Source organism: Crocodylus porosus, unplaced genomic scaffold (assembly GCF_001723895.1).
Source record: "Crocodylus porosus isolate Cpor-Errol unplaced genomic scaffold, CroPor_comp1, whole genome shotgun sequence".
Taxonomy (NCBI): domain Eukaryota; kingdom Metazoa; phylum Chordata; order Crocodylia; family Crocodylidae; genus Crocodylus; species Crocodylus porosus.
The window spans coordinates 1,767,797-1,778,076 of record NW_017728915.1 but is presented as its reverse complement, the minus strand read 5'-3'; the positions used below and the strand labels follow the sequence as shown (position 1 = coordinate 1,778,076).

Here is a 10,280-nt window from a genome sequence, read left to right as displayed (position 1 = left end):
ATTTGCTTAGGTGACTAGCCATGGAGCAGGAGAAAAGGCCTCAGCGTCCCTGCAGCCCATGCTAATTATCAGCTCAAACAAAGCCTCACAAAGCTGTGCCCTGGAGGAATGCCTGGGCATGGCCAGGGACACAGTCATCTTGGGATTGGAGGGAAGAGGAGCTTTCACAACCCTCTTATTTGTCTGACGGGTGTTTCTGTGATGCCCAGCACAATGGGACCCCAACCCACACTGTGAGATCAGCCTTGCCTCCTTAGCTTCTAATAACAAGCCCACTGCCACAGCATTTGAGCTGCTGCATCCTGCAGCAAGGTCACTGGAGAGGGAGAGCATAGCCCCAGGACACTCTTAAGAAAGCAGCCAGCCTCTTGCTTTCACCAGGGCAGCTGCAGCTCTCCCCGCAACCATGCCAGCTCAGCTGGAGCCTCTCGCAATAAGTCACAGACTCTCCACAGTAAATAATTAATGCAATTCAAAGCTATAATAAAAACCAACAGAATTACTCCAAAGCCAAATGCTGCCAGCTCAGTCTCGATTGTAAAAAAGTCACTGTTCAAGTCTCCATTCCAGCAGCCAAGGCAAGAGGATTCCAAGGCTGAGAGTGACCTAGTGACAAGGCACCACAGGTGAAACCTCCTAGGCCCAGCTTGGAAGAGTAGCTCAAGGTTGGTTACATCTACATGTCACCCAGCTAATCCTCAGCTCATTATCATGGCAGGTAGCCGTGTCCCTGAGGCCGTGCAGGATGCCTGAGGCTGGTTCACCATGCTGGGTTTTGCAGTATAATTAATAGCACCCAGCACTTCCATAGCATTTTACATCCCCCAGATCCCAAAGCACTTTACAAAGAAGGTCTGAGTCATTATCCCATCTTAGAAGTAGCCAGTCTGAGGCACAGAGCAGTAAAAAGACTTGCCCAGGTCACCCAGAAGACCAAGGGCAGAGCCAGAAACAGCAGCCAAGTCTTGGGGCCAACGCTCTAAGCACTACACACCATATTCTGCTAGAAAGGGTCAGCAGAAAGAGCACTGCAACACACCCAGGTATATGGAGGAGCAGCAGCAGGGGCCAAGCTCAGCATAAGCAAAAGCACATGCCTAGTCCTAGGTAAGCTCGGGGACCTGTCGTCCCGAGGGTTTGTGTCCTCCATGAGGGGGTAAAGATCCTTGGGGTGGAGTTTGACCCAAAGCTGATGGAGCAGAGGGCATGGGAAAAGACAGAAGCCAAAGCCAGAGAGAGACTAGGGCTATGGCAATCACACTGCCTGTCAATGGGGGGGCACATGGAACTGATGAAGGCAGTGGTCCTGCTACTACACACCACCCTAGTCTTCCCCCTTTTGCAAACAAGTCATTTGCAAAATCCAAAGAGCCACTTGTGATTTATTTTGGAGGTCCACGTGAGAGAAAGTGACAAGGACCAAGCTGTACAAAGTGAAACAGCCCAGAGGCAGAGGAACGCCAGACGACCTTCTCTTCCTCTGAGCCAAATACATGAGCCAGGTGTGCAAACTGGCAATAGGGGTGGAATCTAAAACAGCCAACTTTGTCAAGTATTTTGCAGGACAGCTGCTGTGACAGTGGCAGGTGCACACAATGCCCAACAGGAGCCTGTGGACCATGATTTCCCCATGGTTTTATGAGATTCTGAAGTGCTTATGAGAGAAATACAAGCTAGACACTGCTACCCTAGGAACCCTGGTGAACCATTGGAAGATACCGGAGATGGTAAGAGCAAAACACACCAGATCACCCATAGGCTTATTACCTGGTGACAGCTGTCAGGCTGTGTGGGAACGAATCTTCCACAAGGACCTACAGAAGGGGCACAGAGACCTGAACTGGCAGGCAGCCCACCAGGCACTCCCCGTATGGGCATGGAGAAAAAGCACAGGGCAGAGAGGTCTGTCAAGCTGCCCGAGACAGATCTGCTGCTGGCAGGCAGAAATGATCAACTGCCTCTTTTGGGGCTACCTATACGCCAGAGAGGCGTGGAAGAAAATCTGAGTTCCTCCTCATAGTGACAGGTTTCAGAGACCTGACCAGGGAAGCGGTTCTCCACGGGCACCTGAACAGGCAGCAAGGGACCCTAACAGCTCACTTTGACCAGTTCATATCCTGCTTCAGGTATGCTCTGTAGAAAGCCAGGAACCTGCTCATAAACAGACACTCAGACCCCATAGTCGAGGACTGTATTAAAATGGGACTAAAGCAAAATGTATTGGTACTACAGGAAGACAGAAGAGGATGGCGGGAAAGAAATGGCAGACCTCATATGGTGAGAGGGGTCTGACATAGACTTTTTCAGGGATAGGCTTTCTGAGGAGGGCAGTGGGTGGTGGTACAGGTATGGAGATGGGTGTACGGATACACAGTGTGAACTGTGTAATGTGTTTTTAATTGTTTAACTGTCAAAGTGTGCTTTGATCTGCCAAGTGAACCACAAGGGCCACTTGGTGGAGTGTTGGAGGTAAAGTTACACACACACACACACACACACACACACACACACACACACTAGCCAACTGCCTTTCGGGGGGGTCGGGGGCAGGGGGCTGAGATGGAGTGCCACCACCTAACACCCCATGCTGCTGCTGCTCTGCCTCTTGCAGGCCATACTCATCACCCCCCTGTGCAGCACTGGCCAGATCCACACACCACCAGGTGCCAGTGACTGCACGGGACACAAGTGCCTTGAGCACCCCTGCCTGCTGTTGCTGCCGGCAGCAAGGGCTGTGTGCCATGTGGGGGAGTGTGTGGGTGGTCCCCATACGACCTCATATTCATACCCTGCCTAGCCAAGCTCTATGCTCCCACCACCCACCCGGGTGTTGGCTCCTTGCCCTCACCCAGCTGCAGCTCCAATCCCCGGCTCTGCTACTTCCCTACCTGCTGCCTGGAGCAAGCCGGAAAGCCAAGCAGGTCCTCCTGGACGGTGCTGCTGGCCAGGCCGGGCCCTTCCACCCATAAGAGTGGGAGCAAGGCACAATAGGGTATGTTGTGGGGGGGGCTGTATACATGGGTGCTTCACTCCCACCCTCATGAGCAGAATGGCTAGGTGGGGTACAGTTTATTGGTGGGCACCCGCAGGCTGGATGAAAGTGCCTGGCAGGCCAGATCTGGCTAGTGGGCCATATTTTGCCCACCCCTGGAGTAAGCACTACAGAAAGCTGTGGTGTGGATGCAACCTCCTCAATGTGTGTCATATAAGCAGGTCAGAGCAGAGAGTTAGAAACAGGTTTCTAAAACCACGTTTCATTTGTAGCATGGAAAACGCTCTCAAGCTCTGGACTCCTTTGGCAGTGAGGAGCCTGGAGAGAACATCAGGAGCTCTGAGCAGCAGTGTAAACAGGATAAATAGGATGAAATTAACAAAGAGAAAATTAAGGCTTAATGTCCAGGAAAGTGATCTTTTAGACCTTATTTACTCTGCAGCGATTGCCAGCAGGACAAAGCTGGGCTCCGTGGCAGGGACACAGATATAGATCTACCACAGCATCTGAACTGCTTGTTAAATTGCAGGGTGATCTTCCTTGCTTAGATGGGACTGGACCATGTTCCCGATCAGGTAATGGCCCTCAGCTTTTACTTCTGCACAAGCAATATCCACCTGATTATTTATTTTTCTTTTTTTAAACGTCAGGCATTTCTGGGTTATGAGGAGCTCTCCCACCAGGCCTAGTTTACAAACAAGCCCTGAGACTGCAAAATGATCTCCCCAGGGAAAGCAGCAGCCACAGCGCTCCGCATTTCTTTACATTCTCTAAGCAAACGCCTTGTACCGGTGCAAGAAGTCTTCTGTCTTCCCTTTGTTCAGGGAAGAATGGAGACAGGACAGAAAAGGCCTCTTTCTCCACCCATTTCTGAATCTGCCTGGGGCTGCCAGAATATGTATTCCTCCCCCAGGTCTGTAGCTCCCTCAGTATGTGCTGAGCTGAGCTGTATGAATGATGGTCTAAAATGAAGCTCCTTTAATGCAGTCTTAATGTACTGAGGGCTGCCTTCTCCCAGGATTTTTATGTGCTCGCTCCAACCTACATAACAGCACAGAAGAGACTGCTTTGGTCTCTCTCATCCTCAGGGTCTTGCATACATGACATGCAGGAGCTCTCAGGTATTAGAAGGTGAGTAGTGCCTCTCTCTAGAGCAGTGGTCTCCAAACTTTTTCGATTGTACACCCCTGTCAGTAAAAAAATGTTGAGCACGCACCCCCAATATATGTATATTTATAGAAACAGAAATAGAAATAAAAGTTATAATATTTTCTTCCCGCACCCCAATGGATCGTCTTGCACGCACCCCACTTTGGAGACCACTTCTCTAGAGCAGAGGTTGGCAACATCTTTGGGCAGAGTGCAAAAAGACCCCACAATCTCGACTTGTATGATGTTGACATGCCAGAGGCAGACAACAGGAGAACCGCAAGGGGCCCAATCCTTCTTGTGACAGTGCAGCCCTGGTCCCTTCCCCAAGGCACAAGTGCCAAGCAAAATACCTTTGGCATGCCACACTCTGGCACTCATGCTGTGGGTTGCCTAGCCCTGCACTAGAGGTCTTGGGTATGATGGGATTTTTTTATCAGAAGGGGCCAGTTCAGTACAAGCCTCTTTTGCATCACCCGAGAGAAGCAGGAGGCAAAGACAGCAGTGAATCCTGCTGGCTGCCAAGAAAAGGAACAGGACTGCTGGGCTCTCCTGGGACTCAACACCAGGTGAAATGACAAAACAGGATTTTCCTTCTGGACCCCAGATCAGGATTCAAGCAGCTTTTGACATGTTGAGTCCCCTGAAGGGAGCTGACTTTGACATCTCTGCCAAGCAAGGCCTTGATGCCACACATGAGTAACCTGCCCTTGTTCCCTAGAGGTGTGTTTCACTGCCTGGTAAGTAGGCAGTCAAACAGGCCAAGAGCAATGCATGGGGGAGTGTCCTATACAATGTGGCTAGGCCTCTCTGCTCTGCGAGACAAGTGTTGAGGCAAACATCACACCAGAGCCAAGAAGTTAAAAAGATAACCCTCCTCCCACCTAGGTTCTGCCTCTCTCGGCACCTGTACAGCAAGACATAAAATAGTGGTAGGCCTTCCAAACCAAGTCCCCACGAGAACAGCAGGGACAACTGGCCGGCATATAATGGAGTTTCATGGTTTCATAGTTTTATAGTTTCTAGGGTTGGAAGCGACCTGAGCAGATCATCGAGTCCGCCCCCCTGTCATGGCAGGAAAGATTACTGGGGTCAAACAACCCCAGCAAGGTGTACATCAAGGAGTTGCCTATCCTGATTCATCTGCTCCCTAACCTCTTCCTCCCAACCACTAGGAACCACAAAAGCCAAACCACGTTGTGCTGAGACATAGGATAAGGATTCAGGAAGCTGTAGCACAACCTTAGAAAAGAATCAGGGATCCACTGACCCACAGAGTTATCAAATCCAGACACAGAGCAGCCTGACCAGGAAAGGGATAGGTATGAACTCAGGGTGATAAGAAGAGACCTGCCTACAGATGGAGAGGGGCTGTGAAGACAGTAGCAAAGAAACCCAAGAGCAGAGGCGCAGAACACAAGAAAGCCCAGTAAGAGGGAAAGAGGAAGAAAGCGGTGGAAAGTGAGAGCGCATGAGTGATGATGACCATGGCTACAAGAGGAGATGGTGGGTAAGAACTTCTCACCACACCCATGCGCTGAGGCGCCTGTACCTCATTCCAGTCCCTGTATGCCCACTTTATTATGCCACAGCACACAGGCTCACAGTGAGCTGCTTCCAGATCCAGGACTGTAGCTCTGGACTGATGCGTACTGGCAGAACAGGGCACACTGTAAGTTGCAGGTGCTGAAGGGAAGCTCACACGGCTTCTGTCCAGCCCATTAAGACAGGAGAAACAGACCGATCAGCCCCATTGCCCTAGATTCACTCTCTACATTACTAAGAAGAGCTTAAATTTGGGGTTTGTTCCTGCTTGTGGCATGGCCAAACAGCTTTGCCTCTGACTTATGCAAGCACAGAACTGGATTGGGAGAGCAGGCAAGGGAGGATGTGAGCAAGCAGTTCCTCTCAAATTGAAATCTGGTGGTTATTAAAAAGGAAGACCTCAGTGCATATCCCATTCCTGCAACTGATCCAAGCTTGCAAGAGCAACTCATGTCAATGTGGGCTTTGACATATTAGACCGTAAGCCTCTTCTGGCAAGGGTCTGGGCTTATTTTCTGTGCCTATGGCACTTTATAAATAGCTATTAAATAAGTGTCTAGAATGCTCCAAACTGGAAGGATTTCAGTTCCCCTGGGCTTTCACCCTGTATTGCCTTGTCATATAACAGGGACGGTTGCACTGAACAAGACACCAGCCAAGTGCTGTCACCCACATTTTGCATGGCAAGGTCAATACAGAAAGAGAATGAAAGAGGACATTTTCCAGACAGTTTATTCATGGAATGAAAGGAAAGCCTGACTTTTCCTTTATTCCAGGCCATCCCTGACCTGGAAGAAGAGCTTGGACAACTTGAGTTTCCAAGACGCAGCTCCCTGCTCTAGATTTCCAAAGGTGGATCTGGAAGATGGTAAAAGAGCTCATTTCAGGGAATCTAGAATGTTAAGATTCTACTCTACAAGAAATAGATAAATGGATAGAAAACTGGCTGTGGGCTCAGAGAGGAGTAGTATTCAGTGGCTTGATGTCTAGTTGGCAACTGGTATCAAATCGAGTGTTCCAGGGGTTGGTCCTGGAGCCGGTTTTGTGCAATACATTTAGCAATGACCTGGAAGATGGGATAGAGTGCACCATTAGCAAGTTTGTAGATGACACCAAGCTGAAGGAGGAGTAGCAAATATGCTGGAGGGTAGGGCTAGGATTCAGGGAGACCTAGACAAATAGAAGGATTGGGCCAAAAGAAATCTCATGAGGTTCAACAAGGACAAGTGCAAAAGTCCTGCACTTCGGACAGAACAATCTCACGCACCGTACAGGCTAGGGACCAACCGGGTAAGTAGCAGCTCTGCAAAAAAGAACCTTAGGGTTACAGTAGAAAATTAGCTGAATGAGCCAACAATGTGCCCTTGTTGCAAAAAAAGCTAGCAGCATAGGGCTGGGCTGCATCAGTAGGAGCCCAACCCAAGGAAGGGGGAGTCAATGGGGCTTAGCCCCCGCAAATGCAGGGCAACGGTAGGGGTTCAAGGCAGTGTGACCGAGGGCTTTTGGCACAGCAGGGATGGGGAGGGAGTGGGGCTGGGGTTAGGGGAGGGGCAGGAGCTACACAGCTGGTGGGGCGTGGGGTGGCACGGCTCCTGCTACTACCCACACCCTGGGAGGCACAGGGGGCATGTACTCTCGGATCTGCGTGTGGCAGGGCAAGCTGCCGCTGCGGCCTGGGGCTGGGGCTGGGGCTAGGGCTGTGCCAGGCTGTTCCTGAGGGGTGCAGAGAGGGAGGGGGTGCGGTGGGTTGGGAAGAGCCCAGAGCAGCCTGACTCAGCCCACAGCAGCACCAGCCCTGCCCCATGCAGATCCGGGGCACATGCCCCCGATGCGCTCCCAGGATGCATGCAGTGGTGGGAACCGCTACCTCCTCCCCACATCCCCCAGAGAGCAACAATGACTCGGGGCGGGGTGGGCACTGTCCGTCCCCTCCGGCCCAGCAGCCCAGCTGAGGCTAGCCCCACTCCAGCCCCCAGCTCCGGGCCCCCCTGGGCAGTGCGGGGCTGGGGCAGCAGCTGGAGCCGATGCAGGGCTGGAAGGCACTAGACCCGGGCAATGACCTCAGGCATGGGGAAGGGACAGGTGTAGTGGGCCCTGGTCCTGGCCCTGATCCTGGGCCCAGCTCCACTCCTCTCCCTCCTAATCCCTGCCTGGTTGCAGGCCCACTTCCTCCCCTGCAGAGACTTTCCCACTTGGAGGGTGTGCGTATGCATGTACTCAGCCCCCCCACACACACAATTTTTTTTCTGCCTCTGCCTATGTTTGCCAGCGGATCGAGGAAAGTGATCATTCCCCTCTATTCTGCAGTGGCGAGGCAACATCTGGAGTACTGTGTCCAGTTTTGGGCCCCCCACTACAGAAAGGATGTGGACAGGTTGGAGAGTGCAGTGGAGAGCAATGAAAATCATTTGGGGGTTGGGGGACATGACTGAAGAGAAGAGACTAAGGAAACTGGACTTACTTAGTCTGCAGAAGAGAAGACTGAGAGGGGACAGCAGCTTTCAACTACGTGAAGGGGGTTCCAAAGAGGATGGAGCGAAACTGTTCTCAGTGGTGACAGATGACAGAAGAAGTAATAGTATCAAATTGCAGCAAGGAAAGTTTAGGTTGGGTATTAGGAAAAAACTCTCTCACCAGGAGGATAGTAAAACACTAGAACAGGTTACCCAGAGAGCTTGCTGAATCTCCATCCTTAGAAGTTTTTAAGACCCGGCTAGACAAAGCCTTGGCTGGAATGATCTGGTTGGGGATGGTCCTGATTTGAGCAGGGGATTGAAGTAGATGACCTCCTGAGGTCTCTTCCAACCCTAATTTTCTATTATTCTAAACACAGAGAGTCTACCAGCCAAAGGAATTGCTAGGCCATGGGGTGTAGGAGACTGGGAAACAGCCTGCCCAGGGAAGTTGGGACAGTCCCATCATGGGAAGATTTTAAAGCCAGACAAAACAAAGCACTGGGACTCCTCCAGCAGAGAACAATCCTGCATAAGACACTTGGACTGGACAATCCACCAGGTCTTTGCCCATGGACTCATAAATGTAGAAGACAGGAGTTTCACAAGTTTAGTCTCACAGGCCTTCAATCAGAAGGCAGGACAAGGTAGCACCTTTACCTGACTAACTCCAAGAAGGCTGTAAGCATGGCAGGTCAGAATAGGACCCCTGCCCAACCTGCCTTCCAACCATTTGTTGACAGCTGAAGAGAAAGGGAATTCCCATCACGGGCAGTTGTGCCCTCTGAAAAGGGTACATACAAGGTCCCCTGAACCATCTAGAACTGGTCACGTCAGAGAACTGGCCCCTCAGACTGCGGTTCAGATGCTCAGAAGCCCCATTTCCCCAACCTCCCAAAGGACCTTTGCCTCATCCTAAATGCCTGTGATGCCGTTTTTCTAAACAAACAATTGTCAAGCAATCTGGTTGGTTAACAAATAACCCTGTCAGACAAAAGAGTTGTCAAAGTGATCCGATCTTATCAGAAGTCTCTGGAAAGTCCTAACCTGCTATCTCAGCTGTAGCCCCACCTGGTCCCAGCACAGTGATCTTATCAGGATTTTGCCTTCACTGGGAAAGTAAAAGCAGTGCATCCAGCTGCCTGCTGCAGTGCGTGACCTTTATCAGGGTTTGAGGAAACTCTGAACCACTCACAACCTGCCTGTCCGCACTGGGCAGTCACCTCTGTAAGCAATGGGATCTTATCACGGTGGCAAAGGTGGCAAGACTGGAGGAGGCAAGAGTTGCAGGTCCTATCCATGAGAACTGACCTTTAAAGTGTGAGTGCCTGCCTCACAGGTCAAGGGAACTTCTTGGAGACCTTGTAGAAGGGACCATACATCCTCCCCTCTTACTGGTTCTGCCACTGAGGCACAAAGTAACCTTGGGGGAAGTCGCTGGCCTCTGTGTGTCTCAGTTTCCCTCCATCCATGGCTCTCAACACTTTTAGACTAGAGGCAGCCCTTGGAAAGTGTCCACTCTTCATTTTCACTGCTTTCCTGGTGCCCAAAAAATAAAAGCCATTCTTTCGTTTGCAATCGAAGACCTTAGGAAAACCACAACAGGGCAGGATGTTTCTAACACCCCGGGTTCTGATTTGAAACCTCCGGGCTCAGCAGATGAATCACGTCTGCTCGCCTCACAGGGCTAACACCGCGCGCCCCCGCACCCTTCAAGGGACCCCCGGCGGCCCGGGGTGCCGCGGTTGAGAACCAGGCCCGGGTGCCCGGGGAAGCACCCCTCCGGCCCGCACTCATTCTGCCCCCAAGGGCTTCCAGATGCCGGGAGGGAGCAAGTGGCAGAGGGGCCAACGGGGGCTGCTGCCAGGTGAGTCACGGAGGGGGCAAATAAAGCCCCAGGGGCCAGGAGGTCAGTGCCCCCGCCCCGCGGGATGCCCAGGAAAGGCAGAGCCCACCTGGGGTAAGGGGCCGAGCGGCGGAGCACACGGTGCCCGGGGGAGGAAGGAGGCTCCCGGGGCGCCTGGGGCCCCGGGCACAAAGGCCCCGGCGGTGCCCGCGGCTCTTACCTCTCCGGCTGTCCCCGGCGCCGGCGGCGGCTGCTGCAGCTGGTGCCCGCCGGGAGCCGACCCGAGGGCGAGGGC

The 10,280-nt window shown here is 52.2% G+C and overlaps 1 protein-coding gene across 1 annotated transcript in view; it reads right to left on the bottom strand.

Annotated features, from left to right (window-relative positions):
• Positions 1 to 10,245, bottom strand: part of DOK4 (docking protein 4) — a 43,419-nt gene extending 33,174 nt beyond the window's left edge. Inside the window, exon 1 of the mRNA XM_019535508.1 lies at positions 10,206 to 10,245. The gene's annotated coding sequence lies outside the window, so the exon portion shown is untranslated. The remainder of the gene's footprint in view (positions 1 to 10,205) is intronic.
• Positions 10,246 to 10,280: the final 35 nt, after the last annotated feature.